At 39.6% G+C, this 19,079-nt stretch overlaps 1 protein-coding gene across 5 annotated transcripts in view; it reads right to left on the bottom strand.

Moving 5' to 3' along the window:
• Positions 1–19,079, bottom strand: part of KIF16B (kinesin family member 16B) — a 294,367-nt gene that overhangs the window by 16,591 nt on the left and 258,697 nt on the right. The window lies entirely within an intron of this gene.

Below are 19,079 nucleotides of genomic sequence, written 5' to 3'. Positions count from 1 at the left end.
GCAATGGGTTTACTGGAGTCCCATCATTAGTAGAGGAGTATCTGTTCTTAGTAAGTACGTACAGTACAGATGCTCCTCCATTTATGATGAGACCCCAATAAACCCATGGCCAGTTGCAAATACCGTAAGTTAAAAATGCATTGAATACACCTAACCTATCAAACATCATAGCTTAGCCCCGTCCACCTTAAATGTGCTCAGAACACTTACATTAGCCTTATCTTATGTAATTTATTGAATACTGCACTAAAAGTGAAAAACAGAATGGGCAAAATATGGTTTCTTCTGAATGGGTATCACTTTTACACCATCGTGAAGTTGAAAAATCTTAAGTAGAACCATCATCAAGTTGGGGACCATCCATAGTTGATATTATCTATATAGCTTTGTCCTCAGGGAATTAATAAGCAAATATGTTAATTTTTCCTCTTTCAGATATTTGGAAATAAATGGGCTTAAAATGTGGAAGTGTTTAATATTTTTCCCTTCAAAGGAAAGTAAAAGCAAGAATTTGAAATGGCTTTTTTCCAAATCACCTCATATCAGATACTGGCAGACCCTTTATTTAAAGAGTTGTTTTAAAACAAAGAAGAGTAAACATGTTTCAAGATGGAAAATTACATTTAAAAATAAACTGAATGTAATCCCAGCTACTCAGGAGGCTGAGGCAGGAGAATTGCCTGAACCCAGGACGCGGAGGTTGCGGTGAGCCGAGATCGCGCCATTGCACTCCAGCCTGGGTAACATGAGTGAAACTCCATCTCCAAAAAAAAAAAAAAACTGAAAATCTAACCAATGTCAGGTAAACTGATTCTCCCCCAAAAGTTTGTTTTAAGATACATTTTGCATGCTCTGATTCTCAAAAGTGCCATTTGGAAAACAAAAAAAGATGTATTATTTTCTTTGTTTTTAAGCTCATGTTTCCTTCCTTCACTGTATAAACCTACAGAGATTCCTGATATTCCTCCAAATGACCAATTTGTCTGACACAGGCTTTCAAATGAGAATCTTGCTGTGTGGTATCTCTTGGCTATAATGTATTTGAACTCAAATTCAAAGAATGAGGACCTAAAAAACTTGGCCATTGAGAAGTAGTTGTACATTATTTGATGGCATCACAATGTCTCCCTTTCAGGGGAACCCCAGAGCTGGAAGCATCGGGAACACTGAATGACTCTATTGTGTGCCTCTCCAGCTGTGGCTGAACAGAATGAGCTATCCCTTTAATATCTCACCTAAGGTAGTTTGTGTACTGAGAGCAAATCTCCTTTGCTTAAAATTCAGCTGGCCTTGGATGGGCCATCTGAATAATACTGAGTCTCTGAATTCAGGGCAAGAGGGTCAGCTTTTGAGACACCAGAAGGGAAGACCTGCTGCCTGTGTTTTGTTCTCTGGACGACGGGGGCCTAATGCTCCTGTGAGACTATTTGCCTTGGAGATTATCCTCCTGCCTTGGGAGCTCTTCCTGAGTATCCAGAAACTGCCCTGTGTCTCTAGGGGGAGCCAGGGTCAAGCCCTAGGTATGATTAGGACCATCGCCCCAAGTGGTGGGCCCGTGACCCCACCCCATGATAGGATTAGCTGGGGATTTGGATTATTTGCGCCAATGATCCCCTTCACTGGAGACAATGACTGAGGCCTGAATATGTCAGGGGAGAGGGAGGTATGGAGGGAAGCCAGATGAAAACTTTTCAAATGCCAACATCTCTAACTCTAAAAAAGAATGGGGTAGGTGTCTATTTCATACAGGGAAATGCAAATTAAAAAGTTCCTTTTTCAAACAGATATTATCCACCAAATTAAGAAACTAAGTTTCAGAAATTGGGCTAGGAGCTAAAAAAGAAAAACCAAGTTTAAAAGTATATACATTGAATACATGTATATCCAGCACAATACTTTGCTTGTAAAATATTCATTAAACAAATGAGGCAATGAATGGCTATAGGCAATGCTGATAGGCCTTAATAAACAATGAGAAGCATGGGTTTTCCTTCTTTAGGACCTTACTTCTTTTTTTTTTTTTTGAAAGCCTGTCTTTATTCACAACCGTAAGGACTGGGTGCCCTGTGCTTACATGTTTAGGACCTCACTTCTAAAAATTTCACAGGTTTCCAATATCTTCTTTCTTCTGAGTAAGAGAAGCTTATTAAATTACTGTAGAGAAGGAAGTCTATCAAGCCTTAATTTGCGCTTCGAAGCCACATTTTAGAAACTCTGAAAACTGTCCTGGTCATCTGATTACTTAACGTCTGTCTGAGAAGTTGCTACAGACAAAAAATGAAGAATGTTGCCGATTAGGCAGTTGATTAAACATGCGCTTCCTTGGACACCTGTGCCTGGCTGTGTTAAACACCAAATGAACCTGAAAACTATGTAAGCATCAGTCTTTCAGTCGTCAAAACTTTTAGCACCAGTGACTTTTTTTTTTTTAGCTGTAATGCTGCAATAGGATAATTGGAGTTAAAAAAAGTACTGGCAAAACCAGTTAGAAAGATGCTGCTGATCAAAGGGAAATCTCATCAGCTAAGGAATCCTGAAGGAAGCTATGGGGCCATATAGTCTAAAAAATAACGGGCTATTTGAGAATAACTAGACATCCAGTTTCTGCCACAAGGGAATTGCCTTTCAAAGTAAGAAATGTCAGTATATACTGACTGAGCTATTACTTAAATATGCCCAGATTCCTTTGAAAAAGTTAATTGCAAATAAATACAATTTTGTGAATTGGAAGATAAGCACTATAAGGAAGAGGAAAGGTGAACATATACCAAGAAGCATAAATACCCCATACCCTGGAGATATTAAGGGCAGAAGCAGATTTTCTGCTGCTCACAGCATTTATCCAGAGAGCTCTGAAATACAAGCCCTAGGGTCTACTGGGGCTGTGTTTCCAGCTAGCTAAAAAATCCACTGAGAAAAAGGCAATGGCTTTATTTTCTACCTTGTTCAACATTGATTGGAAAAAGATATCTTGATTCTAATATGAGTTTAATTTTACTTATAAATAATATGAAGCAGGTGATCTCAATTAGAAAGCACATTAGGCAAAGTCTAACTCTTTTTAAAACAATGTTTTTGGTTGCCTGGAATGAAAAGTATATATGTAAGTGTAAATAATACATTGCAGGGGATTGCTGGTAACAAAAATAAGTTTATCTAAAAATGGATGGCAGCTTTACATGGGCAAATGATAAAGGTAAAAAGTTGTGTGGAACTGTAACAAACTGATGTTATCATCCATTTCCCCCACTAAATATTGTCTCAAAGAACTGCACCATATGCTGTGATTCATTAACATTATGAAACATAACTGACACATATAAGAAAAAAGAGTTGTCAGAGGAAAAAATAGCTAGCTGAATTCTAAAATAAAGATGCAGTTTACACAGGCAAAAAAGGACAGCATGAGGTTCACCCGCAAAGACCACAGGAAGCATCTTTTATCTGAAAAAAAGCACAAGGTATTTGGAAAACAAATCTGAAAAAAAAAAAATGGAGTTAGGGGAACTGACACATCTGCAAGAAAGCCTGATGCAAACTGGGCAGGGCTTCATGAAAGAAGGATGATTCCTGAATGTCGATATAAACAACGAGCAGGGAACTTAGTGGGCATGAGACAGAAAGTGGTTCTTAAAATACATGGATGTGCAAGAAGAATTTTAAACATGTCTTTTGGGCTGTTGCAACAAAGGGAATGAATGGAGAGCAACTAAGCTGACATCAGTGGAAAGAAACAAAACTGACTATTTCAGGAAGCAAGAAGTCAGGCCTTATGGTTGATAACAACACTAAAAGATGCAAACGTAGCAAATGCAATGTTAAAACAAGCAAAGAAATAATAAGGTGGACCACATAGTGCAGTGCTTCTCAAATAACATGCGGAAAGGAACCAGTTATTTGGTTGACAGAGATGGACAGAGACAGAAAGACAAAGCAAGTCAATGACCGAGATGGAAAATACAGGAGACAGAAAAATCAAAGGACCAGACCAGGAGATTCAACACTGAACAAATGGAATTCCAGAAACAACAGGAAAAACAGCAACAACAAAACCTTAAGAAAGGAAATCATTAAGACAGTTTCCCAGAAATGAAGGATACGGCAGAAACTGACAGAACCCATGGAGTGGTCAGCTGAATTGATGAACTATGTACCAAAGTAGAGTTCTGAAGGTTGAAAACACTGAGAACAGAAAGATGGCCTTATAAAGGCAGCTCTATGGGTTTCTGGTAGGTGAGGAGGAAGAGATGGGTCACATACAAAGGATCAAGAATCAGAATGGCCTGGAGCTGCTTAGCAGCACCACTGGAGTCAGAAGACAATGGGGACAGGACATCCCTTTGAAATTTTGAATGAAAATGGTTTTCAACTAACATTTTATATCCAGTCAGCAAGTGGGTACATGAAGGCATTTGCAGACATCTTTCGGGAAACTCACCTCTCATACATCCTTTCTCAGGAAGCTATTAGAGATATGCTTCATTAAAGTGAGGGAGTAAATCAAGAGAGGGAAAACATGGGTGCAGGAAGCGGGGAAACAATTCCAGGGAGAGCCAAGGATGATGGAGAAGGAAACCTGTGGGGTGAAGGGAGCTGCAGTGTGGCTCAGTGACTCAGTCTGACTAGGACAGGCAAGAGGATTCCAGGAGAGGTTGCTGCAAGGAGGCTACGTTTATGAACTATCTGGTGCTCTCAATGTTTGAGAAGAGACTCATACAATTGAGCAAGAATTTGAAGTTGAATTAGAGATGAGTATCGTAAACTAAGCAAACAAGCTGAGCTTACCACAGTCCCGACTCAGTGCATGGGAAGATCAGGCAGGGATGGCAAGTGTCCCTGAGTATTTGAGGTGAGGGGTTGCGGGGGTGCATGTTGGGGGGCCATCATCCACAGTGGGATGTTAACAGATAGCCCCTAAAATTTTTTTAAAAATCAAGAAGAAGCAATATAAATCAATTTTAGTTGGGAAGAAAATACCAAAAGGAAAGAGTTGCTGCTGGGGAAAGGGAAATGGAGGGCATGAACAGAAGACAGAAGACTGCTTTCCAGAAGAGCCTAATCAAACTGTATGACCACTGATTGTAAAAATGTCTCAAAAATTGCATATACACACAAAACAGCAACAGGTTTACACACACACACACACACACACACACACACATATACACAGAAAAACAGTAAGAGGAAAAGTCAGAAAAGATACATGCCCAACCACCCCATGAGTGCAGTTACCTCCCGGCACTCAGCTGAGTTTGAGATCCTCTGAAAGCAGAGCTTGAGGCAGTATTGAGGGGTGATACTGGAAGCAGAAGCAAGGGGTAGCACAGCAAGCAAGAGAAAAGGAGAAAAGCCAACAAAGGGGGTGTTGTCGAGCAGGTCACCAATGTGGGTGACTCAGTCCTGCTGGGGACCCTGTGAGAGACACAGAGCACGTGCTTCCAAATTGTCCCCGTGCAGGATGGGAGGCAGGCCCACTCATCCACAGACTTTCATCCTCCCTTGTTTGAGAATTCTCTCCAGGGCCTCACCTGCTCCCAGCCTTTGGGACTGCCTAGGTCAGGGCCTGCGGGGGCTGCCTTGGTTTCAGAGAAGGGTGAGGGAGAAAAGATGAGGCCCACACCGGAAAAGCCCATCATGGCCATGGCCATTGTCACAGGCAGGGCAACAGCACAGCGTGTGTCAGCCTGCGGGATGGGACTGGGGCTGATGGTGAGTACGGGGGACTCCAGCTTTAGCCATAAAGGGGTGCCCTCATGTGGTGGTACCTGCCAGCCACCCTCACGAGCTAGGACAATGCAGGAACCATCTTTTGCTCCTGGCCTCAGCTGCTTTCTTTCCTCCTGGTTGTTATCACTTTGCCTTTAGTATCCAATTTTCTGATGAGGACTTTTTGATTCACAGCAAGCTTACTCATTATATTCCAAAAGATAAACAAGCAGTTTTAGGGAATTAAAATGCAAGTTTAACTGCAACCTTGGGAGGTAAGAACCCAGGTAAACATGACTAATATGCCGAACCTAAGCGAATCCATTATTAAAATGATTTCAAGGCATCTAGAGAAGATAAAGAGCAGCCATAAGCCCCCAACTTGCCCAGGGTCTTGGTGCATATCCCCTGGGCCAGACTGTGGTGTCTCCACAGACACAGGCCACGATGGCTCTGGCACTGAGTTCTGTGGAGCTCCGGGCTGTGCTGCAACCCTTCCAAGAACTTAGTTTATGTTTTTACAACAGTGAATTAATATTGCATTCCACTGTATAACAATTCTATCTATCTAGATACATCTATATATTACAGGCAATATTGAATTATAATTGATAGCTCTATACACATCTACAATCTCTGTAGCTATAATCTATGTTAGCATAGCTATGACTGTTTAAAATTATACCTATAATTATATAATCTACTGATACTTAAATCTATATATGTATATAATTATATCTTGTTATACTATGTTTTCCCTTACTTGACAATTAATAATATATCATTGTATGTCTCCTCTCCCAAGAAATATTAGCCAGATGTTGGCTATATTTAAAACAAATTAGGGGGCTCTAAATGACAATCTGGCCACCTGATGGTGGCAGGAAGGGACTATGAACCTTACTCATGGGCCATCCATTTATTTACACACAGGATGAGGTGTGTACTGAAGAAAAGTAGCAGGTTCTGACAGAAATGAGCAGCTAAAGCTAAATAAACAACACACCATCAGCGGAAATGAATGATACTATGGTATATATGAATCAAAATGGTCTTGAATTGCAAAACAATTTTCATAACTCAGGCATCATCGGAAGGTAGTCAGTGTTTTTTCTACCACCAGTCACAGTATCTTGAGTACGGCTATTCTTTCCCCCCATTTTTAGCTGTATTTCTATCTGATGCTTCTCCCGGGGGCCCAGGAGCTAATTAAGAGCTTCAGTTTCAAAGACCTTTCCTTCTTACCCCTGTTGTGTCGCAGCATCTATGTGAACTGTAAGGGCAGCAAAATGAGAAAATATTAAAAGGGCATTTAATTAAGCAAAGTGAACCGTGAGGTCAGTAGCAACTGGAAGCTAACATCTGTCTCTGAACAAAGCAGGCGAGCCACCTTCAGGTACAGGCAACAGAGGAGTGAGTTTATGCAGGATGCTCCTTTTGTCTACGCCACTTGTGATATCTACTTCCGCTTCAGAGGCGATGAGACATTTAATAAAAGAAAACAAATAGCGATGCCTTGCTTTATCTAGGTGGAGAGGAAAAACAACCCTCCAGCTGTTTAGCAGTGCGACGTTTGGGCTTCTTTTCATTTTGCTTTTAAAATTAACCCGGGCAATGAAAAATGTTCCACACTGAGCTCCAAATAAACAGAGCACACAGCTCTAAGTCTGCCATCTTGAGCCATTCTGTGCTACTTTCTTCTGATGCTATTTCCATAGATAGGAAAGAGTTGGAGAATCCTGTTATGTATTTGCCAAGCCTCAAACACCTTGTAAATGAGCGTGGGAGCTGGGGAGATGACAGATGTTACCAATTTAACAACAGGGCTGCACAGGAGGCGGGACTGTAATTGGGACTGATATTAGATTATCTAAAGCCCAACAAATGGAAAAATTACCACTGAAGCCTATCTGGGGTAAATAAAAATGGCTTCTGTGATCATCAATTTTATGTGTTAAATTGACTGGGCCATGGTGTCACTAGATATTTGGCTGACATTTTTTGGGATGTGTTTTATGAGGGTGTTTTTGGATGAGATCAGCGTTTGAATTGGTAGACCCAGTAAACCAGATTGCTCTCCTAATGGAGGGAGGGAGGTGGCTCATCCAATCAGATGAAGGCCTGAATAGAACAAACTCCAGAGAGTAAGAGGGAATTAATCCTGTCTTACTGCCTTAAGCTACAACTTCAGTCTTTTCCTACCTTTGGACTCAGACTGAAACATCAGCTCTTCTTGGGTCTTGAGGTTGCTGGCTTTCAGACTGGAATGTACACCACCAGCTCTCCTGATTCTGAGGGCTTCACATTCAGATTGAAACCACACCACCAGCTCTCCTGGGTCTCCAGCTTGCCAAATGCAGATCTTGAGACGTCTCAGCTTCCAAAATCACATGATCACTTGAATCAATTCTCTCTCTCTCATTGCTGATTAGTTCCATTTCTCAGGTGAACTCTAATAGAGCTTCCAAGCCACAATTTGTGAAGTGGTAAAAAGCACTACTTCAATACCATGAGTTATGTGTGGAAATGTAAAACCCACAAATATATTTAACACTCGATTTCACTGTCTTGTTAAGATTAATGCCCAGGGTTTTGGGTGTTCATAACAATTTCATCACTGCCATCCAGGTCTTATCCAGTTGAAGGACAAGCCACGTGGATTCTATCTCCTGTGTATGACTCCAATCTATCAGCTTTTCTCATCTCAGCTGCCAGTGCACCTAGTTTTGGCCACAATCGTGTTTCCCTGGAAGATGGGAATATCCCAGTCACAGCCCTTCCTGCCCCCAGGCTCCCCTGCTCCCACCATTCTCTCCACAGTGGTAAAACCTCATCCCTCCACTTTACTGTTGACAACATTCCATTGGCTCCTCATCCTATGGATCAGGTCCAAAGTCACGGAGATAGCTTGTAGAATCTGGCTATGCCCTCCCTGTCTACCCTCAACCACCAGTCTCACCTTCCCACAGTAGATCCAGATTCCTGAGTCCCACCCTAGTCCTGCTGAATCAAATATACTGGAAGAAGGCTGGAGAATCTATTTTCTTTTCTTTTCTTTTTTTTCTTTTTGAGATGGAGTCTTGCTCTGTTGCCCAAGCTGGAGTGCAGTGGCACAATCTTGGCTCACTGCAACCTCCGCCTCCTGGGTTCAAGCAATTCTTCTGCCTCAGCCTCCTAAGTATCTGGGACTACAGGCATGTGACACCACACCTAGCTAATTTTTGTATTTTTAGTAGAGACATGGTTTCACCATGTTGGTCAGGCTTGTCTCAAGCTCCTGACCTTGTGATCCACCTGCCTCAGCCTCCCAAAGGGCTGGGATTACAAACACGAGCCACCATGCCCAGCAAGAACCTGTATTTTTCAAAAGGCTACTCAAGATAATTTCAAAGATTAGGCCAGAGAGATTTGAGAATGACTACTTTGGGACTCATGTCCTCTGACCTTAACAAAAGAAGTCTGAGTACCCTTGCAGTTATGACAGTCTCCTGTAATGATGTGTCTCTGCTCCAACAGAATTGTGAGCTCTGTGAAGACACAAACTATACGACTGACTGCATCCAGAACAGGTTCAGTGCAGGCATGGGACGCAGTCCTGAGCATGACTGGTGACTGTCACAGTCATAGAATTGCTTTAATAAAGACAGCAAAGACCCTAAAAGAGAGACCATCAGATATGTAGTGCTTCCCATAAAATGCAATTAAAAGTACAGTCCCACCTATAACGTGTTCTTGCCAAAAAATCAAACCTGAACTTAAGCGTCTGGTTTTCAGAAGATGCAGGATTAGAGGAGCGTGGTGAATGATGCCACAGGGTTGCACTTGGTGAAACCCAGAACATGAATTCAACAGGTAAATGACATGCTGTCTTCAACAAATAAATGGTGAGAAGAGAGAGAGAGAGAGAGAGAGAGAGAGAAAACACCTATAGATTGTAAGAAACTAGAAAAACATATCAACCAATGCTATGTGTAAATATGTTGGTCTTGATTCAAACATATATATTGTAAGACATGAGAAAATTGGTATGGCCTGAATACTGACTGAATATTTGTTTATATTGAGAGATTAATTTGGGGGTGTGTGTGTCTGTATGTATGTTTCTGATGATAGTATTGTGGTTACATTTAAAAATTAAAGCCTTGCTTTCTTAAGAGATATAGCTTAAAATATTTATAGATGAAATAATATGATGTCTAATATTTGCTTTAAAATCATCCTGTGTGTGCGTGCACACACATATAAATAAGACTGGCCCCACGCTGATTATGTGTTGAAGTGGGGTGATGGAGAGGGTACATTGGGGTTTATTACATTATTCATTCCAGTTTTCTATATATTGTCACAAAAATAAAGTAATAAAGAAAAAACATAGGGCATTAGTCTCTACATCACAGTATCTGAGATTTCCTTGAATCCAATGAGGCTTGGCAAATTTGAATGGTTGTATTATACTTTGCATGGTAGAAATTGGCTAATATAACAGGGCTGCATTCTTTGATTTTAAGAACTCGTTTAACATCTAATATTAACACATTCAACATTCTTAGGTAAAGGCAATTTGCTCTTTTGAACTAGAAAGGGTTGCAAAGAATTGCCACAGAAGGTCACTCCGTGCCAAAGAGAATTTTGGCCATGTCCTTAAATGAAGATATTCTCATTTCCACGAAAAATTCTAACCACATTTTGATATTAAAATTAGCATCCTCAAGTACTTCTGGCTCTGCACACTAGCTTAATAGAAGATTATGTCAACTTTTCTGTCTGACAGAACTAAGGAGAATTCAGTTTCAGTACTGTAGAGGGTTAAGAGGTGGAGGCAGGAGAAACCTATTATAATTTATACTAACAATTAAATGTATTAACAGTTAAATCTAGTAATAGGTCACTTAGAATATCATAAAGGTTACTACAAGATAGAAGAATATGAAGACCCTCCACCAAACATCAGTGTGACGAAGTATTTGCAATAGTATATAAAAGTTACAGAGGAAAAGGATCTTTACAATTGTTTGTCCAGTTACATCAGTGTTCCATGTGGCCTCTCACCTCTTAACGGCTACATGTGATTACAACATATTTCCTTCCTGGCGTCAGTGTTCAAATGTTTTAACGTGGAAAGGGAATCCCACTAGGTCTAATTTCCAGACTTGGGAAGGCAATGATTGATTCATACAGACAGACATTGAACTTGAGTTTGGGAAGAACAAGTGAATAAATATGGTGCTTGGTAGAAGATACAACAGTGACTCTCAAATTTTAGAGTAATGAGTGAGCCACTTCTAATAAAATACAAATTATCATATGATAAGCAGTGGAAAATACGTATGAAAAACATAACTTGTTTGGAAGATGTATTCTTTTTAATAACAGTTTAACATTATACTCTCAAGAAAAAATGATTAATAGTGTAAAATCTACCTATCTGTCCATCTACCCAGCCACTGTTCTTCTCTTCCCTTCCTCTTTCTTTCTCTCCCTTTCTTTCTCTTTTCTTTCGTTCATTCGTTCTTTCCTTTCTTTCCTTCTTTCCTTCTCTCTCTCTCTCTTTCTCTCCCCCTCTCCCTCTCTCTCTCTCTCTCTCTCTTTCTTTGCAATAAGGGCACAGTGGAAAAATAAGAGCTTGGATGAAGGATAGAAGTGAAAGAGGAATTAAGAGAGAAAAGGAGGAAACGATGATTATAAATGCATAATTACCACATGATTTTTAAACATGTATCTTTTAAAAAATAGATTTTACTTCTTAGAGTAGTTTTAGGTTCTTAGAAAAATGAAGTATAGAAATTTCCCATATAACCACTTGACCTCCTAAATACGCACAGCCTCCCCTGCTATCAAAATCTCAAACCAGAGCGGTACATTTGTTAAAACTGATGAATCTACATTGAGGCATCATTGTCACCCAAAGTCTACAACTTACATTAATTAGGGTTCACTCTTGTACTTTCTATGGGTTTTGAAAAATGTATAATGACATGTAACTACCATTATCTATCATACAGAGGCAACCACTGATGCTTTTATTGTCTTGATCATTGTATCTTTTCCAAAATGCCATATAGTTAGAATCATACACCAAGTAATCTTTTCAACTTGTCTTCTTCTACTTAGTAATATGCACTCAAGGTTCTGCCAAAATCTCTTCATGGCTTGAAAGCTTGTTTCTTTTTAGTGCTTCATAACATTCTACTGTTTGGAGGTACCAGTTTATCCATCAACCTACTGAAGGACATCTTTGTTATATCTATACTTTGGCAATTATGATTAACACTACTATATACATGTATGTGCAGATTTTCGAGAGGGCATGTTTTCAATTTCTTTGGGTCAATATCAAAAAGTGAGAGGGCTGGATCATATGGTAAGAGTATATTTAGTTTTGTAAGAAACCGCCAAAATCTCGCGAACACCAGCAATCATGACAGTTCTTGATGTTGCACATCCTCACCAGTATTTGGTGCTGTTTATCTTCCAGCTTTTGTCCATTCTATTAGGTGTATAGTGGTATCTTGTTTTCAATTCCAATTTCCTAATGATATGTTATTAAGCCTGTCTTCATATGCTTATTTTCCATCTGTATATCTTCTTTGGTGAGATGTCTATTCAGGTCTTTTGCCCACGTTTTCCGAGCCAGAGTCTTACTCTGTTGCCCAGGCTGGAGTGCAGTGGTATAATCTGGGCTCATTGCAACCTCCACCTCCCAGGTTCAATCAATTCTCCTGCCTCAGCCTCTTGAGTAGCTGGGATTACAGGTGTCTGCCACCATGCCTGGCTAATTTTTGTATTTTTAGTAGAGATGGGGTTTCACCATATTGGCCAGGCTGGTCTCGAACTCCTGACCTTGTGATCTGCCCACCTCGGCCTCTCAAAGTGCTGGGATTACAGGCATGAGCCACTGTGTCCAGCCTATTTGTCTGTTCTTTCACCAGTACCAGACTGTCTTGATTACTGCAGCTTTATATTAAGTATTAGTTTGGTAGTGCCAATCTTCTGAATTTGATTGGGACTGAGTTGAATCTACAGATAAACTTGCAATGAACTGATATCTTAACAGTATTGAGTCTTCCTAACCATGAATATGGAATACCTGTTCATTAGTTCATCTTTGATTTCTTTTACAGAATTTTAAAATTTTACTGATACACAGCTTGCACATATTTTGTTGGATTTATACACAAGTATTTAGTTTTGGTGGATGCTAAAGTAAATGGCATTGTGTTATTAATTTCCAATTTCATGTGTTTGTTGCTGGCATATAGAACAGCTATTAATGTTTATATATTAACCCTGTATTCTACAACCTCGTTATAACTAAGTATCGATTCCAGGAGTTTTTTTCTTTGTTAATTTTTTCAAATTATCTACACAAACAATCATGTTGTCTGTGAATAACACAGCAACCAGTATATATTTTTTCCTGTCTTATTGCATAAGCTAGGATTTTAAATGTTTACTTGTAAAATTATACTATAACTCACTATAAGAAAATTGCAAAGTAGCAACAACTTAAAGAAAGTAATCATTTCTAGTGTTTGCTATATGTCAGGAATCTATCCAAATATTTTATATGAATTCACAACTGTGTAAGATGAGTAAAATTATTTCCATTTTATGGGTGAGAAAACAGGTTCACACAGAAGTAACTTGTCCAAGATTACTCAGTCATGAAGTAGCAGAGCAGTAATTCACAACCATGTCTAATGGTTTTATAGCGTATGCTTTTAACTTGATCATGTATCAACTGAGGATCTATTACAGGCTATGCTTTCTACTAGGTACCTTTCACATATTATATCATTCTCATTTGATACCCTCAACAATCCTGAAAATTAGTTGTTCTTATCCTTGTTTTGCACTGAGAATAATGATGCTGAGAGGGGCTAAATAGCTTGCCAAGTGCCATTTTGCAATGTGGTAGAGCAAGCATTCAAACCCATGTTTACAAATGTGCTCTTATTTTGAATTTTTTTTTGGTCAGAACAAGTATCTGCTATTTGCCGTTCAACACAGCTTTAACTGGACACAGAACAAATATCTACTGAGGACCTTTTAAGGGACCTTTTAACTGATACTGTTCTAGGTGAATGAAGCATCTGGAATTGCTGTCTTCACAAACTTCCCTTCTCATAAAACATAAAATACTTCACAAAACAAAATCAACCAATCAATCAGCAAAAAACCTTCCCGACAACTGCTTAATGCTGTGACCAATAAATAACAGGGGACACGATCTGGTGGACGGCATTAGGGCCAGGCTGCTTCTACTCGGTGGGCAGGGAAGGCCTGCCTCACTCAGGAGAAGACATTTGAGCTGAGGGAAGGATTCCAAGCCCTGAGCTGTTTTGGTTGACTTAAAACATGATTGATAAAGAAATGAAGATCCCAATTTCCAGCTTAGAGTTTAAACTGGTAGCCCAAAGATGGAGAACAGCTTTCTGCTTACAGTGGGTTTTGACTCCCTGAGTCAATACTGAGTGTCATTTGGGGAATGAGAAGGAGAAAAATGGCAGAGTACAACTGTCTGATGACAGTGTAGTGAGCCCTCCCTTTTCTCCCCTAGGCTTCCATCTAGGTTTGAAAGTTGCTATGATTCTTGAAAACAGTTGCCTTAATTTTGCCTTCCTCTTAAATCAATGACTGCTCATGAAAACCAAAGTGAGATTTTCCCACTTACCCTCCAACTGGAGACTCGCTTATTGATGCATTCATAAAGCACTAACACATATTCATAAGGTTTCTGTTGTATAAAATGATTTGACAGGCAGTTAGCCTCAGGATCACAGCATCTTCAGCTTCTCTGACTCCAAGAACCACCAACATGGAAAAGCCCCCAGACTCCAGTTCAATTTCCTTGAAGACTCCAACAGCCACTGAACGTAACACCTTTCAAAAACGCTTTGCTATTGGTGATAGTGGTAATGGACTAATAAGAGAAAACAGCTACTGCTAATGTAAATAACCAGATAACCACAAGGAAAAATAAAAACCTGAATGAGGAAGAAAACGGTTCTTCCTATGAAGTATTTCTTTAATTTCTGCCTAGGTTTGATAATGGTTCTATTATTACATGCTTTGTGAGACCAGCAGAGAATAGATGAAAAGAACATTAAATGTAGAATTCCCTAATATCTTTCCATTAGGTAAATGATTGAGGAAACTCAGAAATACTGAGGATTTTTACTCCTGGATATTTACTTTGAAACCAAAAAGACTCCATCTATAAAATGTCTACACTAAATGATTCTATTATTGAAAATTAGAGGTTTGAGAGTAAAATAAAACTAAAGTAGAATGAGAAACTCTTTTTAGTCAGAAAAAACTAGCGTGTGTGTTGCAGGCACCATAAGCCAGAAAGGTGACTCCTGGCTGTGAGGTGGTGGTCGTGGTGATGTGTCAATACTGACAGCCATTACTAATACCTGTATTTGGCAGATAAGTCATTTGAACTACTGAGACTTTATTTTGGAAACAGTTCTTCACTTAGTTCAGGTTTCCCATTAGATAGGACAGTGCCTCTAAACTCTGGGCATCCCTTTACTGCGAGAAAAATAAAAGCAAAGCAGTTGGGAACCAGCCTGGCATTTTCACAGCTAAGCTGCCGTGTTCTCCCATGGACCATAAACAATTTCAAAGAATATCAACACCAGACAAGGCTACTCTGTGACCATGAAGGATCAAGCCAAAAAAATAAAAATTAAAAAAAGGCCACTCCATAATCATGCCAGATCAAAGACACAAAGACAAAAACATGAACACTGTGATCAAATATAATCAAATACTTCCTTTTCTGGACTAATATAGTGCTTTTCATCAATCATACTTTTTATTGATATGCTCTAGTTGTTCATATCTTGGGGCTATACGTGATGGTTGACACCTATATAAAATGTGTAATGTCAGGGTAATTGGAATATCCATCGCCTCATTTATCTTTACTTTGTGTTAGGAACACTGCAATTCATATCTTTTAGCGATTTTGAAATACACAATAAGTTATAATGAACTGTAATAGCCCAACTGCATTATCAAATACTAGAACTTACTCCTTCTCACTGTCTTTTCATACCCATTAACCAACTTCTTTTCTCCCACCCTCCTCCCCTTCTCAGCCTCTGATAACCACCATTCTACTCTATATCCCCATGAGATCCACTTTTTTTGCTCCCATATATGAATGAGAACATGGAATATTTGTCTTTCTCTTCCTGGCTTATTATACTTAACATAATAATCTCCAGTTCCATTCATATTGCTGTAAACAACGGGATTTCATTCTTTTTAAGGCTGAGTAACATTCAATTGTGTATATATACCATATTGTCATTCATCCATTAATGGACACTTAGGTTGAATCCATATCTTGGTTTATCAATCATGTTTTAAACCTCACTCTGTTCTTCTTGCTTTCTAGATAAGAATTAATACACCCAATCAGAGAACTTCCCCCAGCATCCAATCCAGAGCAAAGCCCTGCTTTCCTGCACTTTTCCCCAAATTAGCTAATAGAAGCCCAAATTCTTAATAACTTCCTTTTAATGCCTTCTTACTGAGAAGTCTGCATGGTTCCTGTGGTTCGAATGGTTCTTTCTCGTTGCGGTGAATCAATAAATCTCACATTGCTTTAAAAATAGGTGTATTCCTGGGATTTTTTTTGGCTGAAACTCATTGACACTTAACCTATTTTTTTCACAGGCAAAAGCCCAGGGCATACGACAGGTCAGCTGGGGACTTCACAGTGGGTAGTCTTGCAGGCAACGACCTGGCAGACATGCCAAGAGAACTAACCAGCTGTAAACAACCACTGTGTCAATCTGGAGGAACCGTGCTCCTTTCGTGATGATCCTGTGCCTCTAACCTTTATCACTTTGGACAACAGCTCCACCATGATTAAATCTTTCAGAAAATCATTTCTATTTTTCAGATTGCAATCTTATAGGTTGAAAGACAAGCTGGTATTACAGCAAGAATTCCAGTATCTTCCAGGAATCATCATGAATAAGAATTGTCACAGGATTTTAGTGTCTCTGGTCTCGGAAATTGATTTTGCAGGTAAATGTAACAAACTGAAATACTACTATTGTTACATTTCATGAGTGCTGCGGAGTGGTGCTCTTCTGCCCTCCCTTGGCTCTTAAAACAGCTCCGAAATGCACCATAAGGCTTCATCATTGTCCTTATCATGATCACCATCACTACCACCGCAATCAGCACTATTATCACAGGACCAGCTAACATTTTTCAGTGTTTTTCTTTGTACCAGATTCTCTGTTATGTATACAATCACATTTAATTCTCAGTACAACTCTAGGAAAATCGTATTATTATTTTCATTTTTCAGAGAAGGACACTGAAACAGTGACATTAAATAATTCCAAAGTAATAGAATCAGTACTCAAAACTGGGAAGATCTGCTCCAATCCATACTCCTAGCTATCACATTTATTTTGATCTATCTTAACGCTCAAGCTAAGGAGATGTAAATAGGAACAGAAGAGGTAGATTTGGTTTGCTGCCTGCTCCAGTTTTCTAGGCAGTTTTGAAGAAAACTTCCTAGCATGTCTCAGCCTCTTACTTCCAGAGGTGATTGTATTATTCTGTAAAGGTTTGTGGTTTTAGAGGATTTCATTTTTCTCATTAATTATACTTACCCCTTGAAATGATAGATTATTAAAATGATTAGTAGAAATATTTCCAAGTAGATAATAATGTTCTCTGAAATTAGTAACCCAAAACGTACCTTTCATCAATGAGCAAAAACAAAACAGAAAGCTCATTAACTTGGGGCTAATTTGGGCAGATTTTCATGTGAAAATGAAAAAGTTCAGAGCTTTTTTCAGAAAAAGTTCATTTTCATATGAAAATAGTTGCAGGAAATTAACTTGAGAATCTCAGATTAACTTTCTATTAAAGTGAAGGTTACTTATACTTGCTCCTTGAAAAGAAGATAATCTAAGATTTAATAGTCAACATTAGGTGAAATGCATTAAATTTCAAAAGTAAGAGTTTATTTCCATAAGGTGTGGAAGCTGTTCTCTAAAGGACGGTGCTGTAGATAAAGAGCAGTCACAGCCAAGGGAAGGGATCCTTGTCTAGGCAGAGATATTAAACTAAAACTCTGCTCATCAACAGCTGAAGGTTTAGAAGGATTAAGTGATGAAGGAGTGACGCCAAAAGGACAAACAAAGGTTCCACCTGAAAGCATTAAGAATGAAAGGTGCCCTGAACTTTGCTCTAACTCAGGAAGCTGGAATGGAAAACCAAGGGTACCAGTGTTGTGCTCACAAATGCATGGCACACAAAACGTCCAACCTGTCGTGGCACAGCTGCGTACCATGTGAGTTTAACCAGAGCCCTGAGTAGCCAGGGATGACACCATCTATTTTCTGTTGGCATATAAAATCATGTTTATAAACCATCATTCTCCATGTCTCCATTAAAGGCAGGTCTAGTTAATGAAGGCAGGGAATAGTTAGGTAAAGAAAATCATCCCTAGTTCTACTGCTATTTTTAATTTTTTTTGTGTGATACAATCAAATCTTTGAGAAAATTTGATCAAGCAGACGCACCACAAGAATCTTTTCCTTAAAGACAAATTCTTTAGTTGGGAATCAGGAGCACGCCTTCCTAGGAGGAATTGCTTCTTCAGATGTGTAACTCTGTAGTTTAACTCAAATGCCTCTAAGCATGGCTGCACTCTGAAACCCCTCTTTTCTCTGAGTGGTTCTATATTCAAGATCTCAAAGCTCTAAAATGCTCCTCATGGACAACAACCTCCCAGTCTTCAATTTCTCCTTGGCTTCCACTTCTCTCCTTCTGCCCTCATGGGAACCTCCATCCTCTAGATATTTCCCTAATCCTTGTTCACTGGCATTAGGTGCATGCCATGGGAAGCCAATTTTAACTGGCTGTCACCAGGAATGAGAATACATACTTTTTTTTATAGTACTTCACAATCCAGAAAGGGCTCTCTCAGGCCTTTCCCTATTAGACTTTATTTCCAATAGGTCTTACTAATATTACTCTGAAAGAAGTAGCAAAGGGCCGGGCACGGTGGCTCACCCTTGTGATCCTAGCACTTTGGAGGCCAAGGCGGGAGGATCACTTGAGGTCAGGAGTTTGAGACCACCCTGGCCAACATGGTGAAACCTAGTCTCTACTAAAAATACAAAAATTAGCTGGGCATAGCGGTGCATGCCTGAAATCCCAGCTACTCAGGAGGCTGAGGCAGGAGACTCGCTTGAACCTGGGAGGTGGAGATTGCAGAGAGCCGAGATCCCGCCATTGCACTCAAGCCTGGGTGACAGAGACTGTCTCAAACAAAACAAAAACAGAAACAAAAGAAGTAGCAAGGGCAACTTTGAGAGTCCCCCTGA

Source organism: Cebus imitator, unplaced genomic scaffold (genome assembly GCF_001604975.1).
Source record: "Cebus imitator isolate Cc_AM_T3 unplaced genomic scaffold, Cebus_imitator-1.0 Scaffold246, whole genome shotgun sequence".
Lineage (NCBI taxonomy): Eukaryota > Metazoa > Chordata > Mammalia > Primates > Cebidae > Cebus > Cebus imitator.
This window is presented reverse-complemented; position numbering and strand designations above follow the sequence as displayed.